This window comes from Lagopus muta, chromosome 4 (genome assembly GCF_023343835.1).
Source record: "Lagopus muta isolate bLagMut1 chromosome 4, bLagMut1 primary, whole genome shotgun sequence".
NCBI classification, from domain to species: domain Eukaryota; kingdom Metazoa; phylum Chordata; class Aves; order Galliformes; family Phasianidae; genus Lagopus; species Lagopus muta.
Window position 1 is genome coordinate 61,861,479 of NC_064436.1, and position 22,502 is coordinate 61,883,980.

The 22,502-nt window shown below is 36.8% G+C and overlaps 1 long non-coding RNA gene across 1 annotated transcript; it reads right to left on the minus strand.

Annotated features, from left to right (window-relative positions):
• Positions 1 to 2,091: 2,091 nt before the first annotated feature.
• On the minus strand, positions 2,092 to 21,572 carry LOC125692777 (uncharacterized). The gene is made up of 3 exons (XR_007376827.1): positions 21,518 to 21,572; positions 8,320 to 8,474; positions 2,092 to 2,648 (listed from the first exon to the last, which is right to left on the minus strand). It is a non-coding gene; the product is annotated as an uncharacterized LOC125692777 (long non-coding RNA).
• Between the last annotated feature and the right edge of the window lie 930 nt (positions 21,573 to 22,502).

The following is a 22,502-nucleotide window of genomic DNA, read 5'->3' on the forward strand; positions in this document are numbered from 1 at the left end:
TCGCATCTTTGTTCAGTCACTGCTGGGCTCAATGCCTGAGGATGCCTTCTGCTTGCTTACTCTGCAGTAGTTTCTTCATTTGTTGATACCAGAATGGTTTTCTTGCATTTGGCGTTTGTACCATCCCACTGATAGTGACATCAGTGCATAAGGCAACTTAAAGGAAGATATCATCTGGATGAACTCTCTATTGCTATTTGTGATAGATTCTTATTGCTCTCAGATAGAATCAGACATCTTAATTGTACCAAAAATTACTGTAGAAGTAAATATTAGGAAGTTATCAAATCCAGAGCCTTATCCAGAAATTAAAATCTTTATTTCTTGTCCTAGATTTAGCGAATATAGAGAAACTTAATTATTGCCCTGTTGATGGAATCTTCCTGCTGGGATGTTCCCACACCGCTTTCTCTTTTTTTGTATTTGTGTGATCCTTTTCCTCTTAATCTGATATGGTGCATACGTAGGTCCAAAAGCTAACTAAAGAGTTTCAGCATGAAAACCTCTAAAAACAGGGGTCTTTCATTTTTCAAATGAATAAAATATGTTCACATTGGGAGAGGGAAAACAGCACTTTACTGCAGGAATCAGGGAACCTAAACTGTTTCCAACTAACTGATGGCCTTGAATGGTCACTGCTAGTGCCAAGTCATTAGTTACACTGCATGCTGAGGTCAAAGAATATTTTTAGTTGGATTTCAATTGTACCACCAAGTTCACTGTACAAAATGAGAAACTCATCTTGTTAGGATTTTTTGATCTACAACATAGTGAAGCTGTCTGGTAAAACTTCTAAGAATCTTGTGAAACTTCTTAGAGTCTGCATATTTTGGCAAGGAAACTTAAATGATATCTTGTTTTTCACACTGTGCTGAAAGAAGCTATCAAGCACAAGACAGGACAGGTACAGACACAGTTCAAGATCCAGAGTCTTGTTAAAGACATCATTACACACCAATTGTATGTTCATGATGTCAGAATTACATTGACATTTACATTGTGAGCCGTATCAGGCATCAACAGTGAAATCAGTAATCAGCTGTCAAAGAAGTGAAAGCCATTAAGAGATTAAATATTGAATGATTCAAAACTGCGTATGTTAAGAGGCAACCAAAATCCAGTCTGTTGCTCTTCTATTTCAAATGAAGAAAATGGCTAATGAAAAAGACTCAGGGACAATGGACAACATCAAAGCAAAGACAGATAGCATTGTTATGTGGAAATATCTAGATGGTTTTGTTGAAAATGAATGCTGTATTAGCTTATGAATATCTATAGATGTTTTATGAATAGAATGAACAGGAAAACTAGATCTTTGCCAAATAGCCAAGCATAACAAGAAAATTTTGCTTCCTTCAAGATAAAGCACAGGAAGAAACCCACCATTACCAACAGCGATAACAAACAGAAGAACAACATCAAGGTGTAGGTCAGGAAAAAAAAAAAAGAAAGCAGTTATTCAGTCTTAAAAACTGATCATAGTTGTAAAGGTAGGGGTGTCATGCCATTTCACTGGAGAATGAAATACAAATGACAGGAAAAAATATCTTGGCTTGAACATTTGGCTTGGCAGTTTATTAAATAATCTGTCATCTTTGATTGTGCTATAAGAAGTGCTATAAGAAACCTAGTCAGCAGCAACTATCAACCCCAATACACTTGTGCTCTCAAAGCCAACAAATGGATATCACTAGGTGAAACAGAAGGCATGATGGCTATTCCTATAAAATGACATGTTAATGCTTCTTTGCAGTTGGTCACGCTACAGGTGCGGAGAAGAAACTGTTCTCAGGAACTTGAGTAAGGTAAACTGTGTCCTTCCATTTACAAAAGTGGAAAAATCATCAGTCATGCCTTGATAGACTGCTGTATTTCAGTGTGCTTAGACACAGTAACAGTCCTTAGAAAACCAACAGGCATCTGCCTAGTTAGAAAACTTGCTGAAAAGCTGTTTTTGAAGAGCAGCAACATGATGGAGGTCTGACTGGTTAATCACTTTCTGAAGCCAAGAGAAGTCAGGTGAAGCGTACAGCAAAATAAAGACATACATATGGTCTGTATCAGATGAAAGCCGCTGAGGTAAATTATGAATGTTTCAGCAGTTTTATTGCAGAACTCCTGTTGTCCAGACAGTTTTATGAATACCGTTCACTAATTTCATGGCAGGGAGATGAGGGTTCCTCATTGCAGCAGACTAGTGCAATAATTCACGTTTTCACCAAGTAAGGTTATATTTACCTCTTGCTTCTCCATAATTCGAGCAGCAATATTGTTTACACAGCAGCAAAGGAAGATTCACATTCATTTACCAGATGGTGTTTTCACCTTGCAAAAACCCAAAGTAAAATCAAAGGCTGAGGATCAGCCATCTTTACTGATGACTGTGCTTTGTTCACCGACACATACTGAACTGCACAACATGTTATAGGCTTATAAAACCCAAATACCAGTCAGAGAAAAGTGATTAGAAAGAAATTGAATCTAGTCCTATACCTTTCCTTATCATAGAGGACATTAAGCCTGTTGTGAACAGGGACAACACAGTAGCTACATCCTGCTACAACACAGCATTCAGCCCAACACAATTGATGGTAGAGTCACATAGAATGCTGCAGAAGCCAGCATGGCTTTCAGGGAAATTAGAGTACCTGCAAAGAAAAAATGATGTGGCTTCACGTAAAGTGAATTCATACTATGCAAACATCATAATCATTCTTCACAGTCACTATGAAAAATCTACCATTGCTGTATCAGTCATGCACATGCTCTTCTGTATGTTCTTACTGGAAGCAATTTGAACACAAACTCCCTGGGGGTTTGAGGAATCAAAGTTCTTAATGCTTCAGTCTGGTCATCTGACACATGTGCTGGGCAAAAGATTTTTCAAGACTATTTTGTAAAACCAGTTAAATAAGATACAGTTAAATAAGATACAAGATAAGATACAGAAAACCATGTTAGGGGACAAGTCTCAGTAAATGTGTCTTACTCATGAAGAAAAGACTAAGATAATAGATTTTTCAACTATGTTTATTTACACTATGCTCTCTGCAGACAATTCAGGTTTCAAAATATTTAGTTAACAAATATTTTATGTGTTCCTTTGTTACTCACTAATATGATTTAATCCAAAATAATAACTTCAGATGTAAAGAAGAATTGATTTTCATGGTATCAAAAATAGCTTCCCTTAATACTCTACTTATTCCCATAGGACTTTTTTTTTAAATACCAATATTCATTTTACAGTATCTTTATTTTTTGTTTGCCTACCACATGGCACAAAATTCATACCAATGACACATACAAACCAGAAACATACGTACAGCCCACAATGGCAAACTTCAAAAGCTATGAGATAAAAAGAACATAGGAAAAGGATCTCTGAATCTTTTAATTTTACAACTTTTTCCTTAATTAGAAACAATGAAGGAAACTCGGTGTATTCCTATTATGAGAATATATGACATGAGACTGACAGTTGCTTCCTTTCTGTCCCATGGGTGAAGGCACTGGTGCACCTCCAAGCCTTTATAAAGATTATTTGACTTGAATAAGAATAAAGGATAAGCCACTGGTCAGTGCCTGGAAAGATTTGTAAATATAAGGAACAGTAAAATCATACAGGGAATTCCTGAAGAAAATCTAGCTCTCCAAAATGCAAACCTTGACTTCAGCCACGAGTTACCAATTGTGACTGCCATAGAAAGCAGAATGTGGAATAAAAGGTTTAACAGCCTTTAAAAAAAAAAAAGAAAGGCAAAAATATCGCTGAAAGATTGTAACAAATGGAAGGAAGAAAGCAGCACGAATACTAAAAGTAGGGGAAAGTGGGTAGCTGAAGATGAGGAGAAGGCACTTGTTTCTAGTTGTCAATATTCATGTTTGCAAAGCTGAGCTAATGAAAGAGGAGTACCTACAACTGTGAGGCTGGAAAAATCCGAGAGCCCTGACACACACAGGATATTTGAAGGACATTTAATTGCCATTTTCTCTAGTTTTTATGAGTAAGGCCTTGTTGGCAATTAAATTTACATCCCAATTAGGCAGAACAGAGTTCGCCTCTGCTACCCGAGCACTCTGATGATGTACTGAATTTGCAATATTTCTCACACAGCCTTATAAAGCAAATCTGAGCTGAAATATTAGGCCCTGCTGCAAATATGCAAATCAGTAAATGAATCAGGCAACCAGAATTGGCTCCTCCAGCCCCAGTGAATAACCAGAGTTTAGTACTCTGAATATTTGATATTTTCAAGTATCTGATTAATGCGCTGGTTCAAAATCTTCTCAGCAAAACACTGAAGAATCTTGAAAAATAACACGATATTTGTATTACACTGAAGCAGAAAAATGGAGAATATTAATTTTAAAACACAGAATTTTTTTTATTTTTTTTTTTACTTTCCCTCACTTACAGCTTTTAAGAGAAAACACCTACAGTAGCTCAGAGAAAAGTTCCTGTAGCTACACAAAATTTACTGTAGAATAAATATGCAAATATTTGTTCAATAGCCTAGTAAAAGTTCCATTAAATTATTCATTCTGTTAGAGTTGAGAAAGAAGACAGCTCTCCAGAAGACCATAACAGTGCAAAAGAACAGAGTTTTCTCCAACATCAAAACCGCTGAAGTAGATTCTGAGCTGGTAATGAGCATCTAAAGTAAGGTCTGTGTAAAATTTTACATCATTTCTCCACATGAGGTCAATACCCACAATCACACTGGAATGCTATTTTAAAAAGGCTGTTCTGCCAGAGCTTGTACCACCTTTAAAATTATCCTGTATTCATGATTAAGAAGTGTAATTCACCACGCCACTTGACCCTCTTTACACATATCCAGGACAGTAATGCCAATCTCTATAACCAAGTGCACTACAATTATTGATAGTAGTTCAGTTTTAGTGTCTCCTCAAAACCCCCATGATATGCTGACCAAATTTTCTCAAAGCAATTTACCAAAGTACTGTTACATCAAAATTTTTAAAAGCAGTATATCAATTTAAATCAAAATGTGTTTTGAAAACAGTGGAGAAAGCTCTTTGACAGTGTTGAAATATCTTGTTTTGACACTTTCAGCATAAAAAACTAGGAGCAAGAGTTTGCTAAGCAGGAAGAGTGCTAAATGATTCTGTACAGTTTCAGAATCCTTATTTTGATCATTTCAAAGCTCTGTTTACAGCAGCTATTATTTACAACAGATTTCTGCAGTGGGGAAGTTAACTCACAGGAAATTAAAGCATTTTGATGTGGACGTTGAAAAACCATAATCTTAACCAGATAACACTAATCACCCACGCATGCCTTCAAAAGATTTTGCAAGAAAACAGCAAATTGTTAGTTATGGTCCATCATTTTTGTATTCAGCTTTTTTTGACAGAGTAGAATTAACTCCAACTTATATGCACTATCATCTTTAAGTTACAGGAATTAAGGAACACCTTCCGATCGCTACACTCCTATAGTGGACTGTAGTGAATCATAGAATGGCCTGGGTTGAAATGGACCAGTGATCAACCAGTTTCAACCCCCTTGCTATGTGCAGGGGCACCAACTACCAGATCCACCAACTGTCCACAGCCACATCCAGCCTGGCCTTGGATGCCTTCACAGATGGGGCATCCACAACCTCCTTGGACAACCTGTTCAAATGTGTCACCATCCTCTGTGTGAAAAACTTAGTAGTGACCAACATCTTGCTGGATTTAGGGTGCCTGCTTGAGTTCAGCAAGACATTTCAAGTCAGTTGAAATTCTGCCAATGCAGTCCTTATGTCTAGCTTCTTCTGAAAGCACAGGGTTTTGTTTGTTGTTTGGCTAGAGGTGTTTTGTGTTTGTTTTTTTTTTTATGGTGTTTTACATGTGTGTACATATATATTTCAAACAACAAGGAGAAAAAGTAAAGCCCTGAACTAAAAATTCAGGAAAGAAGGCATTTACATCAAGGCACAAAGCAGTTCTGTGCCTGGGTTGCTCATATACCCAAATACCAACCAATAGTTTGGAGTGGATTTTTAATTCATGATGTGTCAAGGAATAAATTACAGATTGAGACAATTGATAGCATGTAAGTAGATAAAGTAGATAATGGAATAATGGATGAGAGAAGGAAAAACAATTCTCCTGTGTATACAGGTTAGATTGCTTTCTTTTAGTCATTTCAGTTTCTCTTGATTTGTTTCTATCTAAATTCTTCTTTATCCCTCCACCGATTCAGAACAGGCTGTACAATGTATGCCACGTGAGAAGTAAGACTTAAGGTCAGGCTTATGTTGTACATATAAATATGATCAAATAAATTACACTATCAGATTAAATTTTTAATTAGCTGCAAGATCTACAGAGGAGCCATTTGCTCTTGGGGATACAACTGTTCAAATTGGAGTTCACAATAAACAATAGATATCAGGGCTATGGTTCAGAGTGGTGACAAGTTAGTCATAATTTGCAAACAGAAAAGACAGGACAACAAATAAAAATACTTTCTACTAAAATTAAGGTTTGAAAGCACTACTCAAATTTTCTGATACTGATATTATGTCTGTGCACCTGAAATATTTGTTTGTGAGTTGTCTTGAAGATGTCAGAAGAGTTGCATACAAACATTTTCAAGAGACATAAAAGGAGCTGAGACAATTAAATGTACTATAGAGAGGTTTATTAATAAAAAGTCTTGTCAAAGGCAATTTCAAATGAAAACTGATTTAAAGCATTCAATTTGACTTAATCATTTCATCAGGAATGCCTAGGAATTCTCCTTCCCCCAGATCAACGAAATAGGGACACAGCTCTTTGAGACCACAGTTAACTTGATTAGCAATATAATTGTCAAGTTTTCATTGCCTAAGTATGCTAAGCTGTCAGCCAATTGATGCCTTGAAGTTGGTGAGGTACAGAGACTCCATTTTAGTCAATACTGACTACATATCCATGGTCAAATTTATACTCTGTTTGCTGTTCTCAAAGCAATAGACTTTCTGCATAAGCAGCCTAACTGACTATGCTCTAGAAAATACCTATAGTCTAAATTCCCTTTTAAGTTATTCATTTTTGGTTGTATATTGTTTGAATTGACTAATATGTCTGTCATTTCTGTATCAGCTGAAGAAACTCTTGTCACACTAGCAATTCTGGTTGGAAGGAGGCTCCAGTATCTTCTAAGCCAAATCAGGAAAAATCTACATACTTAGACAACTACTGAAAGGAATAACTTGAAATATTTCCTGATACATAGCTAGATTTTCTTGTTATTTACAATCCAGCTCATACAGAATTCAGGTATGATTTACACTCTTAAAGGGCATTGGAAGAAGTAGACAGTATCATTCCACAGAGTCATTCATTATTCCTAAATTAAACTAAAAAATTGTCTGCATGCTCTTGTTTGAAATGCTAAAGAAAAACTGAGATATCTCCAGGGAGCTGACAGAGGTAACATACATACATGGCCTGAGGGCGAGATCCATTCAAAGAGTCAGCTGTCAAGATTTAGGCATCTACAGATCTTCTGCATGAAGCCTCTGAAATTCAGAACTTATTCTGTGGAATCTATTTGTTTTCATTCTGTGCAGCACAGAAGTCTGAAGACTTTTTTAATCAAGTCCAATAAACACTCTTTTCAACCAATTGTGATGTGTTTCTTTTGATGCCACCAAAAATAAATAACACTTATCCACTTCTGTCAGATTTAGTATAAGAAACAGCAAGGGAGGGATTTGTTTTTGCACTGACATGACAGAACACCCAACACAAAAACACTTTATGTCAAGTGCCTATCAATTCTTTTTCACATTTCAAGAGGTAAGCAAATACATCTGCATCTTTTTTTGGAGTATATTCATCTTCACTGACATGTAAGTAATCGTGAACAAATAATTTCATTGTACCATTGTGATTGAAAGTGACATGAAATGCATGAAGCAGTAAATGCAAGTTAAGAACATTAGGTATGTGCACATTATTTAAATGTTTGGATATGTGATGAGAGAAAAGCATAAAGTAGCTAGTAATACTATCATTAATATGCTGACAACTAGTAATATTAGCACCTGAAGCATGTACTCCATTCTAGCCCAGAGTCACGCTCTTATAATCCATGATAGCCTGAGATTTGGCCGTCTCTCAGCATATTTGATTGACTCTCTTTTCAATAAATTGTGCCTTGAACACAGGTGTTCTGTGTTGTGAGTAGATAATCAAACCTCTGGACTACTAATCACAAGTTAAAATATTCAGTCATCTATAGATGAAAGTGAGTTTTATGTAGTCAGACCCTCTACAATGTATGCGTACACTAAAAAACTGATGCACTTAACATACCTCCAAGTTAGTTACTGACAGTCAGAAGTTATCAAGAAATCCAGGCAGTCGTCTAAGAGAGATAGCCTTGATTGTTGCTTGGGATTTATCTTTTTCAGTTTCCTATGTTCCAGACAGTATGCATACAGTCAAGGTAGAACCTTTTCAAAGGTGATCTGAAAGGCAAATCATGTTATTTCTTTACTAAGAACAGGATTTACCAAGCTGAATGAGATGTCTGCATGGCTGATTGCCCACACATGGTTGTCTGTGAGCTACCAAAGTCTACTCATAACACCTGCAGGTATGACTGAAAACTCTAAAAGATGTGTCCTTCTAGAAGAGCATCTGGGGAGCAGATAGAATCTCCTAGAACATCTAAAACAGCAACAGATCCCTATGCCAGAACAAATAAATTACACCACAGTTGTCTCCTCCTTCTTTGGGGATTTAATCAGAATCTGAGCTCAGAAAGTTAATAGGCTGACCAAACAGGGGTGCCAATGTTAGAGTGAACTGTGTGGCTCTTCAGATATTGCACTGCTCAGATCTCAATCAACTATATCATATTTAGACAATCAGTTTATGTAGGTAAATGTACTCATGCAAATCTGGGACTCAATCCCACATTCAACACATTCAGTAATTTCTGAATACAACTTAAATTTGCAACATGTTAATTTACTCTTCATTGTTTAAGCAAGAACAGAAAATACTCAAATTACTCTCACTAAAGTTAGTAAAATATATTTTACTTCATGTAGACACTATTTGAAATGGCAGGTTTTACAAGCAAGATCACTAAATACAAAACAGAGGTGTTGGGAAAAAAGCTGGTGACTAATCTCATTGTTTCAGTGTCAGCTGCCACCCACTCCTATTTATGAGGTGAATAGAATAAACATCAGCTTAAATCTCTATCCAGAACTCAGTTACCCAAATCTTTGTTTAGTTCTCCAAAGACTAACTTCTGTGTCTTTCCAAATTAAGATGTTACAAAAATGGTTGGATTTAGAAATGGAAATTACTCAAGCCTGTTGTGTTAAGGCCTTAAAGAGTTTTGGTCCTGGTCCATCCTGAAGTATTAAGGGGGGGGAAAGAAAAAAAAAAAAAAAAAAAAAAAAGAGATTTATTGTTTTTCCCTCTGCTAAATTCAAACTCCCTCAAACCCAGTTTTGATCCATTCAAGCAGTGGCTAATGCTCAGCAACATGAAAACAGTATTGAGACAAATCCCCACCTTTATTGACCTTCCTCTGCCAAGCAACTTAAAATAGGAAAGGACACACAACGGCTGCATTTCAGAGTCCCTGAACAACTAAAGCAATTGCCCACAACAACTTGCTGTGATTTTCCATGAGTAAACGTACAAGAGCAAAGAAGATCGACTCAGTTATTCCATGATAAGCTGATCAAAGGTGTAAAAGATAGAATTATCATTAGAGATAAATAACCTTTACTCACTACTATGGAGAGCTCATCGGTCCTCAGCACAATGCAGACAGTCTGTTAACAATGATGAAGTCTAGTTTCAGACAGCAAAGACTGGAAATCATATTCTTGTAATAATTTTCTCAGTCTTATCAAACTAGAAAAGTGTAGGCATCAAGCACACACTTCTACTACTTATGAAAGAAATAATCAAGATGTCTGTCTCAGTGACAACATTACAGAAGGGAACCTTGAAAGGTAATAGCCGTATAAAAAAAAAAGTCAGGAAGAAAGAAATAGCAGTTTGCAGAGCAAAGTTAAATCAATTATTCTAATTCCAACAAGTAACAAAGTTCAAGCAGAGAAGGAGAAGGCCTACCTGGAGAGTGATGAAGCACTCAAAGACATGATAGCGCCCACAGCCATGGGTCTAGACTAAGCCAGACAAAGCCACAGGGCTTTTGATCATAGAATTCTTAAAGTTGGACCTTTAAAGATCATTTAGTCCAACTCCTCTGCAATAAACAGGGACATCCACAACTACATCAAGTTGACCAGGGCCAGAGCTAGCCTCACCTTGAAAGTGTCTAGGGACAGGGCATCAACCAGATCTCTGGGTAACCTATGCCAGTTTCTCACCACCCTCACTTTTTCCTTATATCCAACCTAAATCTACCTTCTTTAAGCTTGAAGCTGTTTTCCCCCCCCATCTATCACCACAGACCCTGCTGAAGAGTCTGTCACCTTCTTTCTTGCAGCACTCCTTTAGATGTTGAAAAGCCAGTATCAGGTCACCTCAGACCTTCCTCTTTTCCAGGCTGAGCTCTCTCCCCAGCTCTCTCAGCTGTCCTTGTAGAAGAGGCGTTTCATCCCTTGGATCATTTTTGTGCCCCTCCTCTGGATGTGTTCCAACAGGTCCATGTCTCTTCTGTATTGAGGACAAAAGACATTTCTCCTGTACTGAGGGCATAAGTCTCTCCCGTACTGAGGATCTACAGTTAACTTTACTGCATTTGATCTAATGCCATCTAATCTTATGTGGAACAGGCTGTTGAAGTAGAGACTTCCAGAAATCTTGTTCAGCCAACAATTCCATGATTCAAAAAGATAGAGTGAGAGATGTACAAGAGAAATGCAAACAATTTGAAACAATTAATCCATAAAACACAACATCACTTTTGTCTAGAAAATGGGCCTCTCTAGAACTGAACACAAATTTGTGTAACATTTCAGAGTTGTTGCAATCAGATGTGATAAGAATTCTCCTATCATCTTTTTGTAAAAACTCTAAAACAGGATTCTAGTTGTTGAAAACTTTAAGCTCTGACTTGAATTTTCTTTTGCTGTTGCTTATCTTTAAAAAAAAAAAAAATCAGCAGAAGAAAATAGCAGTTGTACAAGGTTATTCCTGGGCCCCTTACAAAATTTCGTACAACTTCACTATAAGAGTAACATCCTCTGGATTTCTTGAAGTCCTCTTGATAAACTTCCCAGTGCCTCAAAGAAAAACCACTACCATCTAACAGCAGGAAGAAGATTCACATGATAAAGATTTGTTTATAACAGTATCAATTCTTTTGTTTTCTTACTACTCACATTTTGTTTCTTTCTTTCTCCACTTGAAATGTAGTAGTAAAATAATAGAATAGGATTCAAGTAAATTCATATAGAGCAGAAACAGCAAGCACTGAAAGCAAGCAGCTTCAGCAAACTGTATAGACTGAAAATTGTTCCTATAGCCTTCACAGTGAATCCTTTTCAATAACTTCCTCTATTCAAGGTCAATTCCTAAAATGACTTTGCAGGCCCATGGATAGACTACACTTACAATACTATATGGTATTTGCAGTAGATAATATGTCTCATTCCACCTCTCAGTAAGAAATGTCCGCTTCAAGGGGACATTTCAAAGTTCATCTGGTAGCTTCTAAGTCATGTTCATAACCTGTGCCTACTGAGTCACTTGAACAACATTAAATTCTTCAAAAAATATTTACATTTCAAAATTTATTCTTTTGGTCACTTAAGACACGGCAGTGCTTCATTAACCAGGCAGACAAGTAATCTGCAGTGTTGCAAAAGGGGCATAAAGAGGTGGACAAGATAATTACACTGTTTATCAAATGGCTTTTCAATCAAAGTCAGGGAGTTTTAATAAACCTTAAGCATAATGAAAATAAGGCCTTGGTGTACACGAAAAGACTCCATTTGCTAGTAGGAAGAAAATGCAAGTACACCACTGAAATAAGCTGAATTTAGATATTTACATAATTACATACAAATAAATGTATTTTCATGTATAAGCATCTATTCTGGTCTTCCAGATAACTTTACTACTGAGTCATGAAGGTAGACGTATACTCAACATTGGTACTACATTATCAGCATGTTCAGAAATTGTGGATCCTATTATCACCTTCAAACTGAGTTTTATATCTCAAAGTTTCTCTCTATTTCTTTTGACTCATATCTGAGCAAATTTATGACCAAACTACTGGAGTTGGTGATATACACAGACCTGGTCTGAACAAGCACTATGCACAACCAGTATAATGAAGGGAAAAATAAGTGGATTACAATAACATTCTCTTTAATATTAAGTCCTAATATCATAAAGCATAATTGCTATTTTTAGATGTAATCCACTCATAAAACTCAAATACAAAATGATAAGTAGTTATTTGGACAACGTTTTATCAAGTTTTCTTTTTCTCCCCGCTTGCCACCACTCTGTATTTTATTTATTTATTTAACTGTCATCACTGAATTAACATAACTTTCCCAAGGAACTGCAGCCTTGTGTGCTTGCTCACAAGTTACGTCCATTAGAATCATAACATCACCAAGGAAAAGACCTTCATGATAATCCAGTCCAACCATTCATTTACCACCAATATTTCTCAATTTTTAGTAGCCCCACAAAAAGACAGACAAGACAGGAGCTGCCACACTTGCACCAACATACCATGAGGTTTTTGGGTCACCTGCTCTAGTTAATGTGATGGGCAACACTGTGTTGGGAAAGGAACAACTTTAGGTGAAGATAGTCAGATACTAGATTTTGGGGCACACAGAGCTCCACTGTCTCTGCTATGCCACACATGGTGCAGCTGTAAAATATCTGTTGCTCATTGTAAATTCTACTAAATAGAAGTTCTACTCTACATAGAAATTCTCTTTACATTGGCAGAGATCTAAAAGATTCCTTAGACTGCAAGAATTCTGAGTGCAAATCAATGAAATCTATATTCCAGCAGTTTTCTAGTATATCTATGGCACTGTATAAAGTGAAAGTAATGATGCAGGACAAACATAGTGATGAGACTGAAGACCTGATGTTCCCTAAGTTTAGGGAAAACTTAAATAAGGAAAGTTCAGAATAGGATGGTGAATACGTAAAAACAGGATATCTGGGTTGCTATAGTATCTAATAAGATATACAAACTGAATCCATCATAACCATATTACAGCATGAAAAGCTCGTGGAAGGTTCCTTTCTATGATACATGCCTGAGGATGAGTAATTTAGAGTGCATTCTATTTTGGAACTTGTATTGGACAACCATTTTGTTATAGGATAACCATGAGTCACGCAAACAGTTCTTCAGGGAGTCAAAAAGCAGATTAGTGATGCAAGCATATTTATCTTTGAAATTGCATTTTGAAGAGGATGGTTGGGAACTGTTTAATTATCATCTACTAAGTGGCAGATTTTTTATAATCTATTCATAATTTAGTTAGTCACAACAGTCTGAAATTCTATTGTGCTTTACATAGACAAATGTTAGAGAGCTTATGTCCCATAATGCAGGTGCAGTTGCAAATCTGTAGTATTTGAAGTGAGGAGAAGTGCATTGTTCATAAAAATCAATGAAACAGAGCTGGAAAAAATCTTAAGTCATTTACTTGTTAATTGCATCATGGTTGCACAGAAGGAAGAATAAGGTAGGTTCAGGTCATTACTGAAAGCTGCTTTTCTATTTTCCACTGGATTCCACTTTTTCCCTCCCAACACAATTTATTCCTTGCTTTTATAGGCATTATCATTATATTCTTAATGTCCCAGGAAATTTCTAAGGAAAGTTAAACATCTTATTTTTTGCCCTGACCACTGTGAATAGTGAGAATGGGTACTATTCCTTCTCTTCTAGATATTTATTAGAAATTATCAGATATCAAGACTAAATACTTCAGCTAAGAAGTCATAACACTGCCATAGCAGTAATAATGTTGATGAGGAAAAGTTGTGATAAGGTCACAGCCTTCTGATTTATAGTGTTCCCATTAATTTCAGATTTATGAAGTATCTGGAAATCATCACTTGATGCTACTGATGTATTAGTTTATTAATTTAGAAACAATAAACCCAGGGATGAAAAGTCAGTAACCAATCTTTTGATACTATGAAAAAAGTCCTAATGTGATTTCTGGATTGATATCAAGCAGGAGCAAACCTGTATCTCTTCTCAGTCTCTCTCCTGTAAAGTTTTAAGTTCTCTCTCTGATTTTCTTAATTGTATTGTCATGAGAAAATAGTTGAGGACTGAGGCATTCAAACTATTCCATTTTCCAGCTTTACTTTCCAGAGTTGTCAGTTTGATTATAACAGCAGACAAATGTATGAATTCATGTATATAAATTCATACATTTGTCTGCTGTTATAATTTCATATACGTATCACAGAGAGACGTGAGGAAGAATTAAGGAATAAAATTATAAAAATAAAATTTAGGTCCATGAACATTTTAAGACATGCATTGGCCAACACTGCCAAGTGCTCATCATTATGTTTCCTGGAGAGAACTCAGAGTTTGTTTTTTTTTTTGTTTTGTTTTTGTTTGTTTTTTTTTTTTAATATTATCTGTAATATTAATTCAAATGATATCCCTGGCCTTACAGCTTTTTACCTCCTGCCTGTAGAAAAGCACTGAAACTGAATCTTCAAATTTCTGCTAAATCTCATCATAAAATCTTATATTTTAAAAAGATACAATAAAAATGCAATGTAACTTCAGAAATTCATATACATCCAACAACTTATGTTTACACATGCATTGCAAAATTCAAATAATATTTTTAGTAAACCAAACATTTCCAGTAGGCACACAATGGGATCTGATGATGTGCAACCAGAGCAGAGTAATCTTGGTAAATAAAAAAGAATTCTAGATAATGTCATGACATTGTTATAAAATGAAGGTTAATATAGAAAAATGATTTCCACATGTGAAATCAACCACTTCTTTTACAGACAGGACAGCAAAATCCAGATTCCAGTGAAAGAGAAAGGACTGTGAGAAGGGCATTCAATGCACAGAGGACAGACAAGAGCAGGGAGATGACAATAGGAATTATAGGCAGATGCCTTTCAGTAAGGCAGTGAAGGTAGAATATAAGCAGCCTTTGACACATAAATTGGATTGGCCCCAGCAGTTGGACTCAGAGATCCTTATGGATCCCTTCCAACTCAGGATATTCTATGGTTCTATGATTCTTTGGCATAATGAGGAAATTCGGTGAGGGGGGGTGAAGAGGAATGGCACCAGAAGATGATTCATATTCACAGAGATGGGGCCAATTTGGAGCAATCATCAGGAAAAACAAAAACACAAAAGAGAGGTGAGATTGGACAGAAATGTTATAAAACCTCTGCGCTGTCTGCCCTGAAAGGTTAGCTTTGAAAATGCCTGCCACCAGAGAAATCAGAGGAAGATATAATACCTTTTGAAATGTTAGCTGGAGTATGGAAACCAATGGAAAACATCTGCAGGATGGCTAAATTGGCATAATTAACTGCTCCCTATATTTTTTTCTTATAAAAGCAACTTCATCTTCATTTCAAGTTGTAGAGAAGTAACACAGTAGTGTTCCACAGTTAAAAGGAACTCACTGCTGTGACAACTGATATATATTAGAAACTTTCCAACAATATCAACTCTGTGTCAGAATTGAAAATATCCTATTGTGTATCATCCCTATATGAACCATTACAGATCTTTTAATAACATAGGGATATACTTTAGGAGGTCACAGGCAAAAGCAAGCATGAATTCAGTTATTACTATTTACTAGATGCTGACTTCATAATGTGGATTGGTTACACAAAAGACAAAGCTGATCTTTGCTCAAAGATGATCTTTCATCTGTGTGGCTTAGAAGCTGGACATGTTACCGGGTAGTGAAATATCAGCATTCAGGGAGTTAATATTATGAACTCAGCCCATCCCTCTAACAATTTATTCAACTAGTGTCTGTGTTTCTCTGCATACCTATCCTGTTTCCCTTTCTTATTCTGAGAGGAAAAGAATAAATGCTAAAGAAAGTCTCAATTCCCAAGAGAGCTCATGCTGCTCTATGCCCCTTCATTGCATGAAGCTTCTTTCCTAGGCATTTTATGTATCCAGCGCCAATCATGTTCCTACCATACTTACTTCAGTATCACTTTCATACCTAAAAAGATCATTTACATATTTACATTTACATAGTAATAGGAAACAGAAGAGTACAGACAGATATTAAGGTACAATGGGAAGAAAATGTTATAACTGACACTGAGCTACAGGGTTGAACAGACAAGTTCATTCATCACATCGAGCACATCTCCCAGAAAAGGTCTGGATTGACCTGATGTTGAGTGATGGCTTGTGGAGGAGCTATGCACCAAATTCCCACTTACCTTTCTGACCCGTAGATATTTAATCCAGGTTTATACCCTTTGAAAGAAAAGCACGGCAGGAATTGGCTCTATGAGCTGTCATGTGCTGCTCCACAAAGTATATGTCAGACTTTCTTACATTAGGTCATACCAATTCAAGTTTTTGCTCCAGAAAGCCATAGTAGTTACATGAGCAGTAATGAGACAGTATGCATCCAGACCTACTTCTGGCTGTACTTGTTCAGCCACTAGAACACAATATCTGATTCTTTAACTAGGTCTGAACATGTAGGCATCCATTTACACAACTAGGACCTTGAATAGGGACTTTATATATACACAAAAATGCTCATTTTCCTTTCACTTCAAAAGTAGATTCAAAAGACATATAATTCCAGGCTCTTCTTTCCAGTCTTCTTTAATCTGAAGAAATACAGTACAGTAATGCTAGAGTGAAGAGATGTAAAAAACACATAGCGAATATATCCAAGCTTTTTCAGAGATTTTACACTGTAGTTTTTTTCCTATCTCTAGTTTTTGAAATAAAAGAAAACTTTGTCTTATCCCATTTATGTTGCAGGAGAAAGGTAATGACAATTCCTTCTGTGTTCTGCTATGTATCCCTGCTTAAATAATTGATCATTAGCTGGACTTCCTTCCCCTCAAACAATCTATCAGATACGTGAAAAGTACTCCTGTTTGGAATTGGCATCTATTACATGAAGCCTCTGTTTTAATAACCCTTTACTTTCTGTTAGACTCCCATTTTGCAATAGTTAATTAAAACCATACCAGATCAAGTATATAGGAAAGTTAACAGTATCACTATGGATACAAGCCAACAAAGTCAAAGTACTGCAGTGTATAAACAGGATTGTAATTTGTAGGGTAGAGACTATAATCTTTCCACATTTCTCAGGCTGAAAATAGTGAATCCAGTGGACAGTAATAGGAAACAAAAAAATGTAAGGAAAAACATTCCTTGAAGGAATGCATACAGCATTTTGTTTGTTCAGATGTGAAAAAGCTGAGGCAGAGGTAGTATAGCTCTATTCAAGCAAAAACGCCATCTAAGTCCATTACAGAAAAGTTGTGAAGAAAATAATACATTTAAATAGTTTCCTGATAGTTGGGAAGTTAGTGAAGATAGGCTCTAAGCACAATGCCTTGCAAGACTGGGAAACAGAATCATTAATTCTACCTTTCAAAAGGAATAGGAATGAGATTATAAAGTTATCCTCAAAAATAGTAGCTTGCTTAGCTAGTTATTGGGTCATTTTACAGTTCTTGATACATTCATTTTTTCTCTGAATTAATACATTTTCTGGCAACCTAAATGTATTACTTTTAATGCACACACATACTAAAGTCATTAAAGAAATAAATGGAATACTAGCTGGGTGAATGCATTCCAGCTTACCTTTGCACAACCACATAACTCAGCCATGGGCACAAAGAAGGGTGCGTATATAACAAAATCCCACAAGTTACTTCTCCCGTCTGTGTTATCACTGGAGGTATTTCTTACAAAATGAATAGTAAAGTCAGCTCCTAAGTAACAAAGGAGAAAGGATTTTTCCCCCCTCACCAGGAGGTGTGACTATTAAGAGAATCTAAGCAGATAGCGATAAGTCAAGCCCTGAATGATACTATTCAGCTGTTAACCAGCTCTCCCTATTCAGCCAGTTCCTCCTGCAAATCTCAGAAATCTGCCACCCCAAAGCCTGCTGTCTAATTTACCAAATTTACCTGAAGGATGAGACACCTGAGGAAACACCTGTCATCTTGAGGCAGTCTAGGTGGGAAGCAGGCTGTCCTTGGAGAGTCTATGAATGATGGTGGAGCTAAATTTGGAGAGGCGAATTCTTCTGGTGTGACAAGTAGTCACATGTGTGGTATGTGCTTATAACCGAGATGATAACAAAATGTAGTGAGAGTACTGTGATAGAGATGCTCTGAGCTAGATGTCAGAAAATTCAACCATGTCAACTGGATTAGAGCCAGGTGCTCCAAAGGCAAAACACTGGTCACCACTCTGTATGTGGAAAAGGACTGTAGCCTAGCTCTTCTTTGTCTCAAGATCAGCATCGAGGTTGTGACAGAGATAGTCAGAAGATGAGGAAGAGACCTGTTGTCTTTTAGCAACTGATGGATAGCCCTAACTGAAAGTCTGCCTCACTGTTGCCATGACAAGTTGCAGTCCTCCTCTTGCCTTAGCTACGTCTCATTTGCTTTGATGCTCATGCAGAAGTAAATAGAGCACCACGTAGTTTGGCACACTTTCTCACATTCATCAGAAGCCACAGAGATGTTTAGCAACTGAAAAAAATACATAAATAAGAAAATTTGCCCCACTGCATGGGATTCTTCCACCACCTTAATGTAAGCACAACACAGCCAAAAATCACTTCGTATCACGAAACACTGCGTAACGACACATCACAACCTTGTATTAATACTCCTTAATAGCACTGGCTAGTTGACAGTGCATTCTTGTGATAGCTTCTAAGATCCTATTCACAGAATCATGATCCAATGATTCCCTAATGTCTTTGTTGACAACTATCAGTACATCAGCGCTGCCCAGGTGCACGCTCCATGCAGTGCAATCCCACATTTCTTTAGGCAAGTACACACTGAATTAAGATATGGTGTGCTGTCAGGCTGTTACACTTCAGCATCTGTTTCTTCTCAGAGGCTGAGTTAAAGCACCTTCTGTTTTGCTTTTACAGGATGCAGTTCTCACAATTCTGCTCTCCACCTCATGCACCTGGCTGGCTAGACTAACCAAGTTCTGAGTGTGCTCTGATCAGCTTTTTTTCATCCTTAGAGATTCCTGTTTTACAACTTTAGCGCTTTCTCAGCATCTCAATCTCTTTCTTTGCTTTTATTTACTTTAAATGCAGTCTGCGCAGCATGATCCAGTCAGGCCTGGCTACTGGCATTAGTTCACAGACAGCTCATGAAAAAGTTGACTCTAAGAAGCCCTTGCAACTCACAGTATGCCCTGTATACAACATTGCTGTTTTTCTCAGCTTTCTGGGGAAAGCATGCTGTCCCTTCTGGCTGGTTTCTTAAAAGAAAAGAAAACAATTTCCCAAGTTTTCATGATAGTGCTTAGCACTCTCCTCTTGTTCAAGAAAAAAAAAAATTAACATTTTTTGTGCCTCCTTTCTGAAAAGGAGGAATATTTACTTTCCTCAAGTAGGCAAACAGAAAGATCTCCCTCCAGTTACTAAATTTTATTAAGAACATAGGAGTTCAGATTTGTAGATTCATTTACCCTTTTATTATATTCAGCTCACATTCACCTTCAATTCTAAAAGTTAATAGGGGAATGTTTACAGGAACACAGCGAGGTCTCTTTCTCAGGAGACACATCCAGTCTCAGTACACAGTTTCTGACCCATGAGCAGAGATGAAAGACAAGATGAGTAGGCAATCAAGAAACAGGAAGGAAGGAGAGCATATCCAGAATATAAAATTGAGTTTCCCTACATTTTGCTTGATCAAACAAGACTTTCTTCCATTTCTTATAGACATATAATAACAAATATGCTATAACTGAGAAGTGGTACCACCTATTCAGTGCTCACTAACAATGCAGAGCATGTGTCTCTCAGAAGGCCCACACACAGGTGGAGATCAAACCTCTTCCCTTATTATACAGTAGTACACCTGTAAATCACTGTGTAAGATAGCAGAATGACTTGGGTTTTATTTTGTTCCTTTAGCATCATTGATTTTAGATCCTTTTCTCATATGTGAACAACTATTCTTCCACCTCTAAGGCAATGATTAATTTATAACTTCAGTACTATACTATGTTCCACATTCATCTAATTGGCTTCATCTTGTTTAGCTGTCTTCCCTCCACTTCTAACGTTGGCTGTTTGTAACACCGGAGGAGTCTTCCACAAAGTTGAATTGCCCACGCAGTTTATCTAGTCGTCTTCCGCTCTTATCAGTTGCGCCTTAATTATGATGGTTTGAGAGAACTAGCATTCAGTGTGATTATATGATATCTCCATTGCTTTAACTGTAGTCTTTGAACTATGCAGACACCATGAGTCATAGTACTGGCTCTCTGCCCACATCTTTTTCTGTGTTGACAATTTACAATTATAATGCTTGTTGTGCATAAAATGCTATACCACTGTACCATACTACAGAGACAAGACAGTAAACTGAAGCAAACTCAAAGCAGACCATCACCATACTCTTCCACCATAACATATTCATATTTATTGACTTCCTAACTCTGTTCAACAAAGCATTAGAGAATCCAAGGGCTACACAATATTTTGCTGTTGTATTTTTTTTCCCAATTACTTAGCTACGAAATAAATACCTGCTTTACAGAGCTGTAGATAAAAATCTTCAGACATCTAAAATTATCCCTACAGTTCTTTACAATTTCTGTTGAGTTAAACAACTGAGAAACTGAGAAATAAGTTCTTCCACACAGTAACTTTTTAAGAAACCGAATGAAACTGCTCAGCATCCAGGATTTGGATACTCACATTTGTTTCATTTTGGACACAGAAAGGTTTCAGGGGGTAACTCAATTCTCTAACAGAAGAAGCAAAGATTAATAAATTTTAGATTATTGTGGTCTAGATATAGTGGGAATGAACATGATAAAGCCTTATTAGCTTTCATGCATTTCCTTGCTGAGCAGCCATAGACAGCTGAATACATGAAGTTATATAACTTCCTCCCAAAGCTTTTGTTTGAATCCCATTTCACTCACCACCTGCAGTACACTGTTATGGAAAGGTACCTGGAAAGAGAATTATTGCCACACTCCAAGCTATTTGTACAGATCCAGTCTTTTATTACTTCAGCTGTAGAAAGTCACATAACGTACTGGTACTATCAAACATTTACAACAGATGAACGATCATTTCTCAGGGAAATTAGCCTAAAAAAGTAAGTTTAACTCTTACTACAGTCTTTTTTACTTATCCCTTCACAGATGATTTCCCAATTATCCACAACTTTATGACTTTACTATCCAGTCATTGATCCTCAGAAGCAGCAAAATTAGTTCTGATAACTTCTTTTCAATACCAGGTAAAGCATCATTGGGAACGTCAATAATCACACATAGGGAAAAAAAAAATAAACTCACCCAGCTAGTGACAGGGCCTCAGGCTACAGAACACCCCTTCTTAGGCAGCAGCCTTCATCCAGGAAATGCTCTCCCTTCAGAGGCTAGCCCTTAAATGAGCCCAGGGAGTTATGTGAATCACAGGTGAATTGCTTGCACCTGCACTTCCTGGGCCAGCCACCCCCTTCACCAGGTGCTCAACCACCAGTTCAGGCTTTGACATAACAGTTCTGTTACACCAGTATAGCAATGCTTGGAGGTTTTCCTCCATTACGAGCAGAGGATTGTCTCTCCCAATGAATCTCACAGCATTGTCCTGATCACTATACATAGGCACATAGGCACTGATTAGCTACAATTCCTGTATTTTTGAGGAAAAATACCAATCAAGTAATGGCAAGTAACATCCAAAATTAAGTCTTAGTTATTCACTGTAAAATTCACTGTCAGACTTCAGAAATTTAAAGTCTTCATAGAAAAATGTGCATGGTACAATGACATTATAAAACCATTCATTTTGCAACATTATTAATACATTCTGGGATTTTGAAAAATGATTGTCATTAGCTATATTCTATGCAGTATTTGTCACTGAACATTTTCTCTAGACAAAAAAAAAAAAAAAAACAAAAAAAAAAACCTTTGTTGCTCATTCTTACATTTATTTTCTGCAAGGAAATTCAAAATCTCTTCTGGTGTGCCTTCACTCTTATTGAGAAGAACTAATGCCTCTCATTAATTGCTAATTACTTTCTTCTACCTCTGGCTTCTCTACTCCAGGAGTAATTGCTCTTCAGAGGTGGGCTAATGCATTGCATTGAAACTTTGTTTTTTGTCCACTCATTCTGTAGTAAATACTACTAACACACTCTTTGGTGCCAGCCACCATTGTTCCTGCTCCTTTCATTTCTCAAAAACTTGACTCTTCAGGAGAGAGAAGTCATCTAACCAGAAGAAGAATGCCTTTGACAACAAAATTTTAGGGCTCCTCAACCTCCATTCCATT